General features: G+C 39.2%; 1 long non-coding RNA gene across 1 annotated transcript; it reads right to left on the reverse strand.

Annotated features, from left to right (window-relative positions):
- Window positions 1-214: 214 nt before the first annotated feature.
- Window positions 215-12,376, reverse strand: LOC140831831 (uncharacterized). Its single transcript, XR_012117966.1, has 4 exons — window positions 12,327-12,376; window positions 12,049-12,258; window positions 11,881-11,973; window positions 215-331 (listed from the first exon to the last, which is right to left on the reverse strand). It is a non-coding gene; the product is annotated as an uncharacterized lncRNA (long non-coding RNA).
- Window positions 12,377-17,808: the final 5,432 nt, after the last annotated feature.

A 17,808-nucleotide genomic window follows, 5' to 3' on the forward strand; every position in this document is an offset into this window, starting at 1 on the left:
TTGTTTCTCTCTTCTTTCTTGGAGTTTTAAAGTATTCTTGGCTTCCTAAGGCAGCGGTTAACACGTCATTCATTCCATAAGATTTGAACTCTCCTTTGCCTTTCTTTTCCAACAATTCATCCTACAATGGAGACATGACAAATCAATTCACAATCTACAGTGTTATTTATCTAGGAAATATGACGATTGAATAAAACTAAAAATTTACAATTTTTTCAGCAACTTCTGATGTCTCCGAACATGTTATGTTGCCAGATTTGTCTTCTCGAGCATTACGCCAAAGCACAGATCTATAAACTTCCTCATCTTCAGCAACCAATTTTTTGTTCCGCTACAATTTCAAAACTCATATGTTTAATAACATGAAGAACATGCTAAAAATTACAAATATATTGCTCTGTTTCTTACCAATTGATAAGTGCAAGATTTGCACTTAATTTACATTCGAATCCAGTTTGAATTATGCTTGTTTCGAACAGAATTATGCGTTTTTGGTTTGTTTCTGTTGTCATTTCAGGAATGGAGAAAATAGCGAACACGAAGCCAAGTGGACCAAGAAGCGCACGACCACGAGCACGCCACCGGACAGATGTGTGCGCGCGGCCGCGCCACTTCACGCGCAGGCGCGCGCGCACCCAAACAAAAGCCAGACCAGAGAGGCGCGCGCCAACGCGCCACATCACGATCAGCCACGTGCGCAATGACAAGTCACCCGAGCAGAACATCGCGCGCCACCGCACAACATCACGCGCATGCGCGCGCGCACTCATACCAGCGACTGACCAGAGGCTTACGCGCAGTCGCGCCAGTTCTCGCGCCCCCGCTCGCACACATGCACGGCCAAACACAGCAGATCACGCGCCACCGCGCGCGCGCTGCATCTCGGAATGATATATAAGGTTCGATTAGGTCAATCTGGGAGAGACACGCCGTTTTGGACGAAAAACAGAGGGAAGACTCGGAGCGAAGGCGAGACGACGACACGACACGCGAAGATCGATTACAAAGACGAAGAGCGACAAATCTGGGGACAGAGATGACACTTCGGATTTGTTATCTGTCTTTTGCATTTTTATTTTCTCATATGTCAATGTCTAAAACTTTGAATATGCATCGTTTTTATTTCGATTTGGTGATGAACTTATATACCATTCTAGAGAATGATGTAGCTTTGTGGACATGATTATTTGGCATGGTTATTTTATAAGATTGAATTCCATTTCATGTTTACTTGTGTTTCTCTGTGTTTATTGCACTGCAATTTACTGGCCATAAATTGTTTGTTGTTTGATTAATTCTACAACTCGGGAGAGGGACTAGGATTATAGATCATTAGAACACATCGTTAAATGTTTATATCGTTCGGAAGACGTATAACTTTAGCGAGTCTGAGTAAGAATATTGTTTGCATTTATCTACGAGACTTAGATTCGCATTAGGAATAATTGAATCGAAGTTGATATATACAGTTATTCGTCACTTGGGAAAGGGGGAATAACATAACCTAAGTGTTCTTGGCCATTAAATAATTGAAATTCAGGAATATAAATTCAACTGTGAATATTTATCATGGAAACTTTGTGAAATCATTTCTCTAGATATTTTCTCTCATTATTATTTCTCAATTCGGTGATTTAATTAATTCATTGTGTTCAATTAATTCTTTCAAACAAACCAACCTTTTATTTGATTCTTCTAAATAAAGTTGAGACTATTTTAATTACGAGCACTGATATACATTTTTATACACACTCCTCGTGGGATCGATATCTGTACTTTAACCAATACTAAAACTTGACACCGTACACTTGCGGTAGTGAAAGCACGCAACAAGTTTTTGGCGCCGTTGCCAGGGAGTTTAAAATTTGAATTTATATCAGTATTGTTACCAATTAGTCTAGATTTTAATTTAGAGCCTTTACTTTTATTTTATTTTATATTGATTGAGTTTTTCATTTTTTCTGCTTGACGGTGTATGTTAAGATCACAAAGCCCTGACTTGCTTATTTTTGATCCGGAGATCGAAAGAACTGCGAGAAGATTAAGAAAAGCAAGAAGAGAAGAGATCCAAGCATTGACTGAGAACAGAGAGAATGACAGACACGCCCAGCCAGATGCGATTCCTATAAGAGATCACTTCCGACCAGTGATCAACAATCATTACTCTGGTATTGCAAGAGGGACAATCAAAGACAATAATTTTGAATTGAAGCCCGCTCTAATCAATATGGTTCAGCAAAACCAGTTTGCTGGAACAACCACATCTGATCCTCACGTTCACCTGAGGACCTTCTTGGAGATAATGGATACGGTAAAGATTAATAATGTTCCTGATGATATTATTAGACTGCGTTTGTTTCCGTTTTCTCTTAGGGATCAAGCTAGAGGATGGCTCCAATCACTTCCCTTGGGAAGTATTACGACATGGCAGGAGCTGGCGACAAAATTTCTGGCAAAATACTTTCCCCCTGAAAAGTCTGCACAGTTGAAAATTGAGATTAGCACGTTCAGGCAGACTGAGTTCGAGCAACTGTATGAGGCATGGGAAAGATACAAGGAGCTGTTAAGAAAGTGCCCAAACCATGGCTTCGAAGACTGGGTGCAGATTGAGTTATTCTACAACGGTCTAAATGGGCAAACAAGAGGAACAGTGGATGCTGCAGCTGGTGGCACGATCTTTGCTAAATCTCCCGAGCAAGCTTATGACTTGCTTGAACATATGACAATAAATAGCTACCAGTGGCCATCTGAAAGGGCAGGAGTAAAAAGGACAGCTGGAGTTTATGCTGTGGATCCTATTACGTCACTCACTGTACAGGTATCAGCACTGACCACACAACTTGGAGCTATGAACAAAGTGAGCATATCAGAAACTGAGAGTCCATCGACTGTTGCTGAAGAACAATCTATTCTTGAAGAAGCTCAGTACGTCAACAACAGAAATTTTGGAGGATTTGGAGGATATCGAGGTAACCCTCCCCCTAATACTTATCACCCAGGATTAAGAAATCATGAAAATTTTTCTTATGCAAATAACAAAAATGTGTTGAATCCTCCACCGGGTTCAATACATCAAAGGGAGAGGGAAAACCTTCGTTTGAAGATTTAGTAGGAACATTTGTTGCTGAGTCCGGCAAGAGGATGGCACGGACTGAATCTCGCCTTGACAATATGGAGACTCACATGGGAAATATGGATGCCACAATGAAATCATTGGAAACTCAAATTGGACAGTTGGCTACCGCATTGAGAGATCAGAATAGGGGTCAATTTCCTAGTAACACCGAGGTTAACCCTAAAGAACAGTGCAAGGCAGTCAGTTTGAGGAGTGGAAAGGAGTTAGAGGTACAAACTCCTAAAGAGAGGGTGGAAAGTGAAAAGATAGTTGAAGAAGGGAAAACTAATGAATCCAAGACAGAAGTTGAAGTAGAACGACCTCCAATATATAAGCCGACCCTACCATACCCTCAGAGATTCAAAAAGAAGAAATTGGATGATCAGTTTGCAAAATTCTTGGAGATTTTTAAGAAGATACACATCAACATACCATTTGCTGATGCTTTGGAGCAAATGCCGAATTATGCAAAGTTTATTAAAGATGTGATGTCTAAGAAGAGGAAGCTACAGGAGTTTGAAACTGTGAACCTTACTAAAGAGTGTAGCGCCATATTGCAGAAGAAGCTACCACAGAAATTAAAAGATCCAGGGAGTTTTACTATTCCTTGCTTTATTGGTGGTTCTAAATGCAGTAAAGTCTTATGTGATTTAGGAGCGAGTATTAATTTGATGTCATTTTCTATTTACAGGGAATTGGAGCTTGGAGAGGTTAAACCAACCACGATTACCTTGCAGCTTGCAGACAGAAGTCTCACGTATCCACGTGGGATCGTCGAAGATGTGTGGGTAAAAGTGGATAAATATATTTTTCCTGCTGATTTTGTGATTTTAGATATGGAAGAGAATCATGATGCTCCACTAATCTTTGGGAGACCGTTTCTGGCAACTGGAAGGGCTTTGATAGACGTGCACAAGGGTGAACTCACCCTGAGAGTTGGAGGAGAAGCTGTCATTTTTAATATCTATCACGCCATGAAGGAGTCAAATGAGGTAAGCACTTGTAAAGGCATTGATATTTTAGACTCATGTATGTCTCTTGATTGTGCAGAAACTAGGGATCCCCTGGAGAGCTGTTTGATAGGTGCTGCAGGAACTGCCGATGAAGACGACTGGGAAGTGAAAGAGCAACTCGTGGCTCTTGATGGATCAAAGAAAGAAAGGAGAAAAGATGCAATGCCTGAAGATTTGAATGTAAATGAGAAAATTGAGGTAAAAGCACCTTCTCCTGACTTAAAGGAACTACCAAGCCACCTTTGTTATGCATTTTTAGGTGAAAGTCGACATATCCGGTAATCATCTCTTTCTCTCTTACTTGTACTGAAAAAGATAAATTATTGAGAGTATTGAGGAAATTTAAAGCTGCTTTAGGATGGTCGATTTCTGATATTAGGGGAATTAGCTCCACTATATGCATGCATAAAATTTTGATGGAGGAGTCATATACTCCTTATGTGGATCACCAGAGGAGGTTGAACCCAGCAATGAAAGAGGTTGTGAAAAACGAGGTACTGAAATTACTAAATGCTGGTGTGATTTATGCCATTTCTGATAGTAATTGGGTGTCTCATGTACAAGTTGTACCAAAAAAAGGTGGAATAACTATGGTGAAAAACAAAAATGACGAACTGATATCTACTCGTACAGTAACTGGCTGGCGAGTATGTATTGATTATCGAAAGTTAAACAATGCCACACGTAAAGATCATTTTCCACTGCCTTTTATTGATCAAATGTTTGATAGACTTGCTGGCTATTGTCATTATTGTTTTTTAGATGGTTATTCAGGTTATAACCAAATTGCTATAGCGCCAGAAGATCAGGAGAAGACTACTTTCATGTGTCCCTATGGCACGTTTGCTTTTCGGAGAATGCCGTTTGGGCTATGTAATGCACCTGCCACTTTCCAGAGGTGCATGATGGCCATTTTCGCAGATATGGTGGAGGAAATTATGGAAGTCTTCATGGACGACTTTTCGGTATTTGATTCGTCGTTTGATCATTGTTTACATAACCTATCCCTTGTTTACAGAGATGCCAGGATAAGAACTTAGTTCTTAATTGGGAGAAGTATCACTTTATGGTCCAAGAGGGTATTGTTCTTGGGCATAAAGTGTCGTCCAGGGGATTAGAGGTGGACCGAGCTAAAGTCGTTGCAATCGAAAAACTCCCCCCACCAAAGAACATCAAAGGAATAAGGAGCTTTCTCGGACATGCGGGGTTTTATCGTAGATTTATTAAAGATTTTTCTAAGATCACTAAACCCCTATGTAATTTACTTGAAAAGGAATCGACTTTTATATTTGATGATGATTGTTTGCAGGCATTTGAGAAGATCAAAATGGCATTGGTGACCGCACCGATCATGATAGTGCCGGATTGGAAGGAGCCCTTTGAGCTAATGTGTGATGCAAGTGATTATGCAGTGGGCGCTGTCTTAGGCCAAAGAAGGGACAAGATGTTTAGGGCGATTTACTACGCAAGTCGTACGATGGATGCTGCTCAACAGAATTACACTACGACCGAGAAGGAGATGTTGGCAGTAGTATTTGCTTTCGACAAATTCAGGCCTTATCTGATTGGCACAAAGGTAATCGTTTTCACTGACCATGCAGCTATTCGCTACCTTTTCGCCAAGAAAGATGCAAAACCACGCTTGATAAGGTGGATTTTGCTATTACAAGAATTTGACTTTGAGGTCAAGGATAAAAAAGGTAGTGAGAATCAGGTAGCTGATCATTTGTCGAGGCTTGAGTTGGAGGAGAAGAAAGAAGAGGGAGCTATACAGGAAACTTTTCCGAATGAGCAACTCTTTGAGGTAAACACTGTAATTCCTTGGTTTGCTGATATTTCAAATTTTTTGTCCTGTGGTACCTTTCTCCATATCTGATCTATCATCAGAAGAAGAAGTTTGTCCATGATATCAAGTTTTATTATTGGGATGACCCATTTGTGTACAAGAGATGTGCTGACCAAGTGATTAGGAGATGCGTGGAGGGTCTCGAAGCCCAACAAATTTTGGAGAAGTGTCATTCTTCACCATATGGTGGACACTTTGGAGCGTCACGAACAGCAGATAAAGTATTGCAATCTGGTTTCTATTGGCCAAGTTTGTTTAAAGATATTTATACCTTAGTAAAATCATGTGATAGATGCCAGAGGTTAGGAAACATCTCTAGGCGTCACGAATTACCACTGACAAATGTTTTGGAAGTGTAACTTTTTGACGTTTGGGGTATAGATTTCATGGGACCCTTTCCCCCGTCTTTTGGTAACTCTTATATTCTGTTAGCTGTTGATTATGTGTCCGAAATGGGTGGAAGCAATCGCCACCAGTACTAATGACTCTCATGTTGTAGCGAAATTTGTGCATAAGAACATCTTCACCAGATTTGGAACACCGAGAGCCATCATAAGTGATGAAGGTACGTATTTTTGCAATAGAATTTTCAACTCACTTTTGGCTAAATACAGTGTGAAGCACAAAGTGGCACTAGCATATTACCCTCAATCGAATGGCCAAGCTGAAGTATCCAACCGGAAAATTAAGTAAATTCTGGAAAAGACTGTCAACACCAACCGGAGGGATTGGGCTACGAAGTTGGATGATGCATTATGGGCTTATCGGACCGCATTCAAGACGCCTATTGGGATGTCTCCCTATAGGCTAATTTTTGGGAAAGCATGCCACTTGCCACTAAAACTGAAGCACCGAGCATTTTGGGCAGTTAAAAAGTTGAAATTCGACCTAAAAGCTTCTGGCGATGTCAGAAAACTGCAGTTAAGTGAGATGGATGAATTCCGAAATGACGCATATGAAAATGCCAAAATCTACAAAGAGCAAACTAAGAAGTGGCATGACAAAATCATTGTCCGAAGGGAGCTCAAACCAGGACAACAAGTCCTTCTATTCAACTCTCGTCTGAAATTGTTTCCTGGTAAACTGAAATCACGTTGGTCAGGGCCATTTGTAGTGGAAACAGTATATCCTCATGGGCTATCGAGTTGAAGTGCATTGATGGACGAACTTTCAAGGTCAATGGACAGCGGGTTAAGGCATACTATGGAACTGAAGTGAGGAATATTGACAATCTTAGTCTGGGTGAACCCAATTGAGCAGGACTGATAGTCGGGCTGATGACGTTAAACCAAGCGCTGTGTGGGAGGCAACCCGCATTTATTTATTTTCGCATTCGCTCTGCTTCATTATTTCATTTCAATTTCGTAGTTAATATTTTTAATATTCTCGATTTTAATATTAATCTGAATCGTTTTATTTTTGCAGGTTATTTATTAAAAAAAATGTGTGAAAATACAGATGCATGCGCGCCCCAGCGCGAATTCTCGCGCTGCCGCGCGCCCAGAACCAAGAGCAAGCACAGCAGCTGGTGCGCCATCGCGCAACATCTCGCGCGGCAGCGCGCTAATTATCAGAGGCAAGGGACAGAAACCCGCGCGCCCCAGCGCGAGTTCACGCGCGACCGCGCGCGCATACTTAGTCGCAGATGACAGAAACCTGCGCGCGGTCGCGCCACTTCTCGCGCGACCGCGCGCGCAGCGTATAGATTTTTTTTAAAGCAAAACCCTACCTCTCGATTTTGTTACTCACAAATCTCTCTCCACAACAAACAGCCGCCACCCTCACAAATCCTCTCCAAATCATACTTCACCACCTCCATAACTCAATCCAACTCTTTCTTTCACCATCAAACCTTCACACAACTCATCTCCATCATCAAACCACCGCCGCCTTCCACAGCAGCCGCCGCCCCTCCACCCAACCGCCGCACTTCCAGCAGCAAGTCATCGCCGCCGCCTTCCCCGGCCGCCGGGTGTCATCTCAAGCTATTGTCTTCAAGGGTACCGTTTCTTCTACATTATTATTTTTGGGATAATTTTCAGATTTCAAGCAATTGTTGGTGGGTTTGTGCTCTGTATTTGTTAATTATTGGTGTGGACACAAATTGAACACTATGCCGCCGAGAAAAAGATCAAAGGATGGGGCTTCCTCGTCTCGTTCCTACGATGCTCACAAATTTTGGAACGAGGAAGCCTTTCGGGTATATGAGAGCACCATGTCTCGATCTATCATTAATGAAAGAGGGCTAGATATGAGCCACCTAGACTGTAATATAATTGAGGAAGTTGTGCGAAGGGGATGGGTAGATATAGCACAGTCTCCGCCAGACGCCGTGATATCCGTAGTCCGTGAATTTTATACGAATTTGAGAATCAAACATGAGGAATACGGAGTTTTGGTGCGAGGGCAACTCGTCTATTTTGATTCGGCCACCATTAATGCAATCTACAATCTGCCAGATTTTGAAAATGACGGGTACACTGAGTTGATCACTGGGGATGTGAACTACGATCAGATTATCAAGACATTATGCATCGAGGGTGCAGGGTGGAGATTGAATCAGGGCTTCTCGGTTACGCTGAAGAAATCTGATTTACGCCGTGACCCACGCCGCTGGGCATCTTTTATTCTTTCACGGATCATGCCCTCCTCCCATCAGACTGAAATTACAAAGGCTAAAGTGGCGTTGATTTACGCCATCATGACTGGGAAAACCGTCGATCTTGGGAAGCTCATTCACAGTTATATCATGCGTGCTGATACGGGACTCATGACCGTCAGCCTCCCTTGTGCACATACTATCACCAGCCTTATGTCTTCATGCCGGTGTGCAATGGGGCGCCGATGAATAGGTTTTGAAAGCCAAGGCCCAATCACAGTATATTGAAGTAGACCGTTCACGCTTTGGATACGAAATAAAATGACAAGAGGCCAGGGCAGAGTACAACCAGAGGGCCAGAGCACGCAATCCACCACCACCACCATCGATCCCTCGATCCAGTTTGCGAGACAGGATGTTCCGACTGGAACAGGATATGCGGGTATAATGACAAGAGCAAGCTGAACACCGACACACTACTAGTACCTTCATGTCTTTTATGATGGACTTCACATCAGTGCTTGCCCAGCGTTTCCCACCTACTGGACCCGCGGATGTTCCCTATCCACCACATCCAGACTGGCCACCACAATACCCACCACCAGTTCTATCACCACCGCAGCCCATGGATGATGATGATGAAGAGGCTTCGAACGATGACTCGAGCCCCGAGTTCTGACACTTGGGAGCGAGGTATGTGTTGTCATGTTCTTCATTTCTATACATTGAGGACAATGCATACTTTAAGTTTGGGGGGATGCAATTGCTTTGATTTCTTTGTTAGTTAGTTTTTTTTATTTATTGCGTAGTATTAGTTAATTTGATTTTTTATTGCATGTTAGAACTTGTTAGGTAGAGTCATGGATAAGTAAAATGTGTGGCCAATGATGAAAATTGAATTATGGTCCTGAAGTTTATATGTGTTCATGATAACTTAGAAGTCACAATTATTCTGCACTGTCGTGTTTGTTGATACTATCATTGCTTAGAGACAAGTTGCAGCCCTGTGATGCTAAATAGATGAGGGAGATTCGATTCTTGGTAAATCTTGCATGACATTGATTGACACTTTTGCAGACTTAGAAATGATCTAGGCAGTTTTTCACAATATCTTGGGCCTGTGTTCTTTGTTTACTGTCAATTGTAGCCCTTTGAGCTTCAAGTTAATTGAGATGCGTACTTTTTCTTCATGCAACTATTTCATCTACCATTTTATTGAAAATTGCATGTGATTGGTTTGTATGAGTTGACTAATGGATTGATGGAAGTCTAGGACTTGTTTGAACACTTTTCGAGGCGAAATACGGATAATATGTGACATAGGAATGATTTAGGCGATCTTTGGAGCCATTTTAAGCCTTCGAGCCTACCAAACGAAAATGAAATATCCCTAGTGTCCAATTTTGAGCCTACAAAAAAAAATTAAAAAAAATCAAGTGGTGTGTGTCAATGACATACAATTAGCCCCCACTTGTATCTATTCTATATCCCACAGCAACTACCAAATGAAGCTTATACACTTAATTCCCTACTTGATTTTGAGAGAAATAAATTCAGTGGTGTTGTAATGATTCAAATGCTCCTTGAAAAGAAAAAAAAAGTTTGCAAAAAGGAGTTGGCAAAGAAAAGAAGAAGAAAAACAAAGAAAATGATGAATCAAAAGTGGTGAAAAAGAAAATATATGGGAGATGAAGGATATGAATGAAAAGAAAACAATAAGTGGATGGTGAATGAAAAGAGAATGAAAAGGAGTGAAATTGATGAAGATTTGATTATTTCTCTCAAATTTTGAATCCCATACCTTTTATTGTAGCCGTGAGCCGTGGCCTGACGTTACAAGCCTACAAGACCTATTAACCTTGTCACATTTATCTAATATACTAGTGGAGAAAAGTTGTTCAAGTCAAGCCTATGGATACCTGAAAAACATTGTCATCGAGTATAGACTTTAATCACTTGCTTGCGAGCATCTCATTGTGTGATTTCATCTTTGGCATACGTGTGTTGACCATCTTTCGAGCCAAATAATCACCGATAAAGTCCTATGTGATCTATGAATGCGAATTTATATTTTGATGAAGTGCGAGTTGAACTAAACAGAGGATTTCTTGATTCTGTAAGGTGGATGGGCATTATGACTCTATTTGAGCACTCAATGGGGTAAACGAACATTGACTTATCACACACACACGTGACTCTTGGGAAATCATGAATTACATTAAAATAGATAAGGTCTGAGCCAATATCACTTCTTGCGAATCCATGACTGTTAAGAGTTTCATTACTTATTAATTGACTTCCTGTTTTTATTTTATTTTGCTCGGGACTAGCAAAAGTTCAAGTTTGGGGGGTTTGATAAGTGCAAGATTTGCACTTAATTTATATTTGAATCCAGTTTGAATTATGCCTGTTTCGAACAGAATTATGCTTTTTTGGTTTGTTTCTGTTGTCATTTCAGGAATAGAGAAAATAGCGAACACGAAGCCAAGTGGACCAAGAAGCGCACGACCACGAGCACGCCACTGGACAGATGTGTGTGCGCGGCCGCGCCACTTCACGCGCAGGCGCGCGCACCCATACAAAATCAAGACCAGAGAGGCGCGCGCCAACGCGCCACATCACGCGCAGCCGTGCGCGCAATGACAAGTCACCCGAGCAGAACATCACCCGCCACCGCGCGACATCACGCGCATGCGCGCACGCACTCATACCAGCGACTGACCAGAGGCTTACGCGTGGTCGCGCCAGTTCTCGCGCCCCTGCGCGCACACATGCACGACAAAACACAGCAGATCCCGCGCCACCGCGCCACTTTCACTGCCACCGCCCGCCGCATCTCGGAATGATATATAAGGTGCGATTAGGTCAATCTGGGAGAGACACGCCGTTTTGGACGAAAAAACAGAGGGAAGACTCGTTTTGAATCGAAGTTGATATATACAGTTATTCGTCACTTGGGAAAGGGGGAATAACATAACCTAAGTGTTCTTGGCCATTAAATAATTGGAATTCAGGAATATAAATTCAACTGTGAATATTTATCGTGGAAACTTTGTGAAATCATTTCTCTAGATATTTTCTCTCATTATTATTTCTCAATTCGGTGATTTAATTAATTCATTGTGTTCAATTAATTCTTTCAAACAAACCAACCTTTTATTTGATTCTTCTAAATAAAGTTGAGACTATTTTAATTACGAGCACTAATATACATTTTTATACACACTTCTCGTGGGATCGATATCTGTACTTTAACCAGTACTAAAACTTGACACCGTACACTTGTGGTAGTGAAAACATGCAACACCAATTCAGCCTCCAAGCCGATGTAACCCTTGTGAGACATTCTGTGGTGAAATTTACAATGCATGGTCCGTTGTTTTTGTTTTTCATGAGTAACCTGTATCATTGTGTTGGCTCAGTTAAGTATTGAATTTAATAAATTCGTGAGGAAACATATCAATTATTAAAGTACCTCCCATGATGGATCCAGTCTCGCATCCACAAATGCTTTCCAATCCGCTAGTGGGAGTTGATACTGACTTGGTGGAGAAATAAACTTTTCAGGACTATCTTTGTTCGGCCAAACAAATCTACTAGTCAATTTGTTTTTGAAATCTCGCCACTTCTGAGATGCTGAATTCATCACAACATACTAACTTTCTGGCGCTAGTTCAAAGACATTCTGCAACAAAAACAGATTATATAGGGGTGCAAGTATGATTGTAAATTCAAATTGAAGCTTGTACTTACCGAAATCTCTTCCCACAGTTTTTGTTTTATGGTTTCTGGAACTTCAGGCCATGACTTTATACTGATTGGCACAATGGATCTAGCAATAGAACCAATGTATGATTGTAAAGCCCTTCCATTTGCATTGTATGTGTAACGACCCATTACAGGCCCAGTGGACCGCCCATACGGCCCACTGCCCCAATCGACCCAAGGCTATCCCGATCCTGGGGAGGCACAAACTTAAGTTCATGGGCTTAAGAGTTCTATGAGTAACCCATACGACGTCTATGGAAAGCCCGTGAGTGACACCACAGGGTGGGCAAGCCCACTGGGCCTACGGGCCAAGTCACAAGATCGGGATAGCCTTGGGTCGATTGGGGCAGTGGGCCGTATGGGCGGTCCACTGGGCCTGTAATGGGTCGTTACAGTATGTTGGCCGCCCCATGTCATCATAATCAATCTTTGCTTTTTTCCCCCATCTGGCAGTAGCAATTAATTTACCCATCAACGTAGGGCTTCGCTTGTTCCTCTACACATCTACAGGATGTTCTTCTCCATCAGTAAGTATAGGGTGCTCTGCATTAGTAACTTTATTAAGCTTATCATCATGTACTCCTTGTATCATCTCAACTGTAGCATTTGTGTCCTTTTTTTTACGACCCATTGAGCCTTTTTCTACAAATTTACATGAACGAAACCAATGTCAAAACCTACACAATAACATTAACCATTAAAATAACGTAAATAATAATTCTAATAAGACATGTATAAACATGACATAAATAATAACAAAAACAATAATAACATAAATAATAAACATGACTTGTAGAAACCTGACATAAATAATAAACATGATATAAATAATAGCAATGAGGTTATGTTTATATCATAACATAAAACATGACATAAAAGTGAAACACATCATTTTTTCTTGTTCGTTTCCCAGCAACCCTCAGTTTCTGATCTAAAGTAACTTTCATGAGCCGGAATACAATGAGTATCAACATCATCAATTGGTCGAGAATCAAGAATACTAGTCCAACCATCATCATCTCCCTCGTAACATCGATTTGGCACAGGGAGTACAATTGACCACCCTTTTTGTAATGGGTCATCAATATAAAAGACTTGATTGACTTGACTTGCAAGGACAAATGAGTCATTCTTGTGCCCTATTTTGTTCATATTGACCAAGGTGAATCCACATTCATCATTGTTGATTACTCCTTTGTCATTTGCAACCCACGCACACTTGAAAAGAGGAACTTGAAATTGATGATAGTCCAAATCCCATATTTCTTCAATCACTCCATAGAAAGTCACATCAGTCATAAAGGGATTCTTATCTTTGGCACTACAGACAAGCATGGTGCTAGCAACTAGAGAAACCCCACTGTTTTGGCAAACTCTCTCATCATCCCGTGCCTTTGTTTGGTATAAATTGCCATTTATCACGTAATTACTATACTTAATGACTTGCCCACGTGGATCATGAGCCAGCCATGTCAATGTTGATGTCGTTCCACCATTGCAGCTATCTATTTCAGCATCCACCTGACATTTATACAATTAGAATAGGGTGATTAAAATACTAGCTCCAAACTGTTCACCGCAAAATGCATAAAGGAGATTTATCCACCTAACCTTTGCACGAAACCAGTCAATGAACTTCTTTTTGTGAGCATCTTGTATCCACCTTTCATCTTTCTCTTTTTTCTGAAACATTGACTTCAGGAAATATTTATGTTCACTGTGGAAATATTTATATAGCAATTTGTGTTGGATATTAAATATTGACAATCACATGGGTGCAGAATTATAGAATAATGCAATACACTTACATAATGTAGGGAGATACTTCTTCTGTATTTTCCAGCACAGTCAAATGTGCTTGTTGAAGGTCAACTTGTGGCACTACAATTAGAAAATTTATCTGGTGTCTAACTTCAAGGCTTTCCCTCTCCGTGGTCTTCTGTCCTAAATATGGTTTATTTATATTAGTTTCAGTTGATTCTCATTTTATATTCTTTAATCACGGGCTATCCACGTTGTTAATGGTAGCACCACAAATAAAACACAGGACACCGGTAACAAACCGAAACAAAACCGAGGGAAAAAAACAAATGCGAACTAACTTAGGAAAATCTGCCGGAGCCCAAAAAGAGATAACACCGTGAGGCCAAAAGCGAATGACCTACAAGGTCACCGAAATCATTATGGTCATCCACATCCTTAGACCACGGGCAAACAAGTGTTAAAACCAGGTGTCCTATGGTTAATCGAGAACAACAAACGAGCCATTCCAAAAAAAAAAATCAAACATAAAGTTTAATTGCACAGACGGGGTATGTCAGCAGAACACCAGATTCGAACAAATCCAAGGGAAACACGCACCTGGTTGATGCTTTTCGAAGATCGACCAACGCACGGAACGGTGGAGAGAAAACGATGGTAGCAAGATGGAACCTCGAAGGAGACCGAACAACGTACAAAACAATTGAGAAAGAACGAATGGGAGAAAAGGAAAGCAAGCAGCTGGAATTGAAGGAGAACGAAGAGAAAGAACCGAATGCGCCTCCTTCTCTTGACAGCACAAACCCTTGATTTGTTGGAGAAAGGAATGCCGAATAAACTTATCGGTTCATCTTATTACTTCAGTATCAACTTATTTTCCTTATTTTTTACTTCATCAACATTGATATGCTGAAGTAAAATATAATAAAAAAATATAGTGAAGCCCGTGTTTTTAAACATACGAAGTAAAATATATTATTTTACTTCGCTTGTGTTATTACTGAAGTTATTGATCATGTATTACTTCGTAATTTATTATTGCCGAAGTAACCCCTGCCGAAGTAAAATCCGATTTTTCTACTAGTGCACATGCACAATAGTGAGCTAAAACTGATCAGTCGACCAGAGGATAAAAGCTAGTCACTTTCAATGATCAAACTTCACCCAAAATGATAAATGATTGAAAGCTTTACGATTTGACGATTTATGATTTATTTATGCTTCCAATTTTATTTTAAATAAAAATATGATTTTAATGCATGTGCTTGTATATGTATTATTTGCTACTCATGTTTAGAACGTGTTGAGACATTAGACTCACTAGGTTTGAATGCAGCATGTGATGATGATATTGAGGTAAGCGCTGACGCTTGAGTGGATCGAGTCCGACAGTACACTCCCGATGGACTTTATTTTTCGCATTAGCTTGATAGTCAAAGTTTTAAAAGATTTTGTTAATGAGTTAATTAGAGATTTTTATACTTTATTTTGAAGTTAGCTTGATCATATTAAAGGTTGAAGTTGAATGTTGTTAATTGACGATTTAGGGATTTTTATGCACTTGATATTTTAAATGTTAAATTACTTATATTATGAAAATATTAAGTTATTTTAAATGGTTAATTCGAAAGTATGTATAAAAAAAATTAGTAGGATTTAAAGTTAAAAATTAGGAAACGTTTCACTCTTTGTATCAATTTAAGTATCATATTTTAACTTCACAAATGACACATCAAAAGTCACTCAATGTTAATTACTTCAAACTATATTTTTTGATAACCCAAAATAATCAAAATTGAGTCTTAAAAGGATAAAATCAAGTATATGTGAGATCAAATTAGGTATTATTTATACCAATTCAAATATCACATTTTTAATTCACAAATCTCCTCATCAAAGGTCATTCAATATTAACTTCAAACTATATATTTTGACATCTTCAAATAATCTAATTTGAGTATTTAAAGGGTAAATTCAAGTATTTTTGGACTCGAATTGTGTCTTATTTGTACTAATTTAGGTATCACATTTTTACTTCACGAATATCATCACCAATGCCACTCAATATTAACTTCAAATTATATTTTGACATCCATAAATAATTGGATATGAGTATTTAGGGAGTAAAATCAAGTATTTATATACTCGGATTGGATACTCTTTGTACCAATTTATGCATTACATTTTCACTTCACAAATGACACCATCAAAAGTCACTTAATATTACTTGAAACTCAAGTATTTTATTATACATTTGGAGTATTCAAATAGCCAAATCAAATATCTGGAACCCCAAAATATATATTATCAGTCAAAATAAGTATATTTTTCTCATTCCATGACGAGTGAGAAACTGTGTTTTTTCAAAAATTATATGACATGAATGAATAAGTAATTTTAATGCATTTTCAATGAAAAGACCAACAATGACTGAATTTACAGGTGATCGCTCGAAGATCTAGTATTTTATTACACATTTGGAGTATTTAAATAGCCAAATAAAACATCTGGAACTTCAAAATAGATATTTTATAGGTCAAAATAAGTACGTAATCTTATTTAATGATTAGTGATGAACTATGTTTTTATAAAAATTAAATATAATGAATAAGTCATCATAATAGCATTTTTCATGAAAAGACCTACAATAACTGAATTTATGGTGATTGCTCGAATATATAGTATTTTTTTTACACATTCGGAGTATTCAAATAGCGAAATCAAGTATCTGAAACCCCATAATAGGTATTAATTCGGCAAATGAAGAAGACACAATTATTTTTGTGGATAATATTATATATTTATTTAAATAATTAATGGGCAAAAATATAAGTTTATCTTTGTAGGGAGTTAAAATTAAGTTCATAGTGTTGCCAAGTATTGATTTGTAAAAAACGTCACCTAGGTACTGAATCTTAAATAAAATATGTATATATGTATTTTTTAAAATTTACCTAATATAGAAACCCTTCTAGAAATTGGAATTACGCTTGTGTAACATTATATAACAAATTCATGATTGATACAATTAACAAAAGTTTGATAGATTAGTGACAGATTTACCTTTTTAATTAAAGGTGGATTTAATATTTATGTGGTTAAATAGCAACAACATATTACCAGCTCCGGTTCATCGCCAAGAACACCACCATGTTCATTATGAAAGTGCAATACTACAATATATGGTTTTACATGTAAAAAATCTGAGTACACTGCACTTTGCTTAAATTCAACAGACGAGTATAACTATAACCGAGGTTGTTTTCGAAAAAGTTCATGTCAATCCCAAGTCCAGCTTAACGAAAATGCGTAAGCTCACAACAAGTAACAATCCGTGCATCATTCTTTTTTCTATTACAATCGGAGGAAGGAGGGTTTCGTTCTCATCGGGGTTCAAATCGTGACTTCTCCCACTATAGAGGAAGACGATTATGCCACCACACCAATCCACAAGAGCGAACTTAGGTTGGTGTTTTCTCATCCTTCTGTTTTCGTTTAAAATTGACATTAGAAGAATGTAAGTGAGACCATGTGATTGCATGTATGTGTCAATCAATGGGGGTTGAATACTGATAATTTGTTGATCGAGGTGAAAAGAAAATAATGAACCCAAAATAACTAAATTGGTCGTCTGGCTGCACAATTTGTAATATCAGGTGTGTACTGTCTGCCATTTACACTAATTTACCCTCACAAAACACACACT

Source organism: Primulina eburnea, chromosome 5 (genome assembly GCF_022965805.1).
Source record: "Primulina eburnea isolate SZY01 chromosome 5, ASM2296580v1, whole genome shotgun sequence".
Lineage (NCBI taxonomy): Eukaryota > Viridiplantae > Streptophyta > Magnoliopsida > Lamiales > Gesneriaceae > Primulina > Primulina eburnea.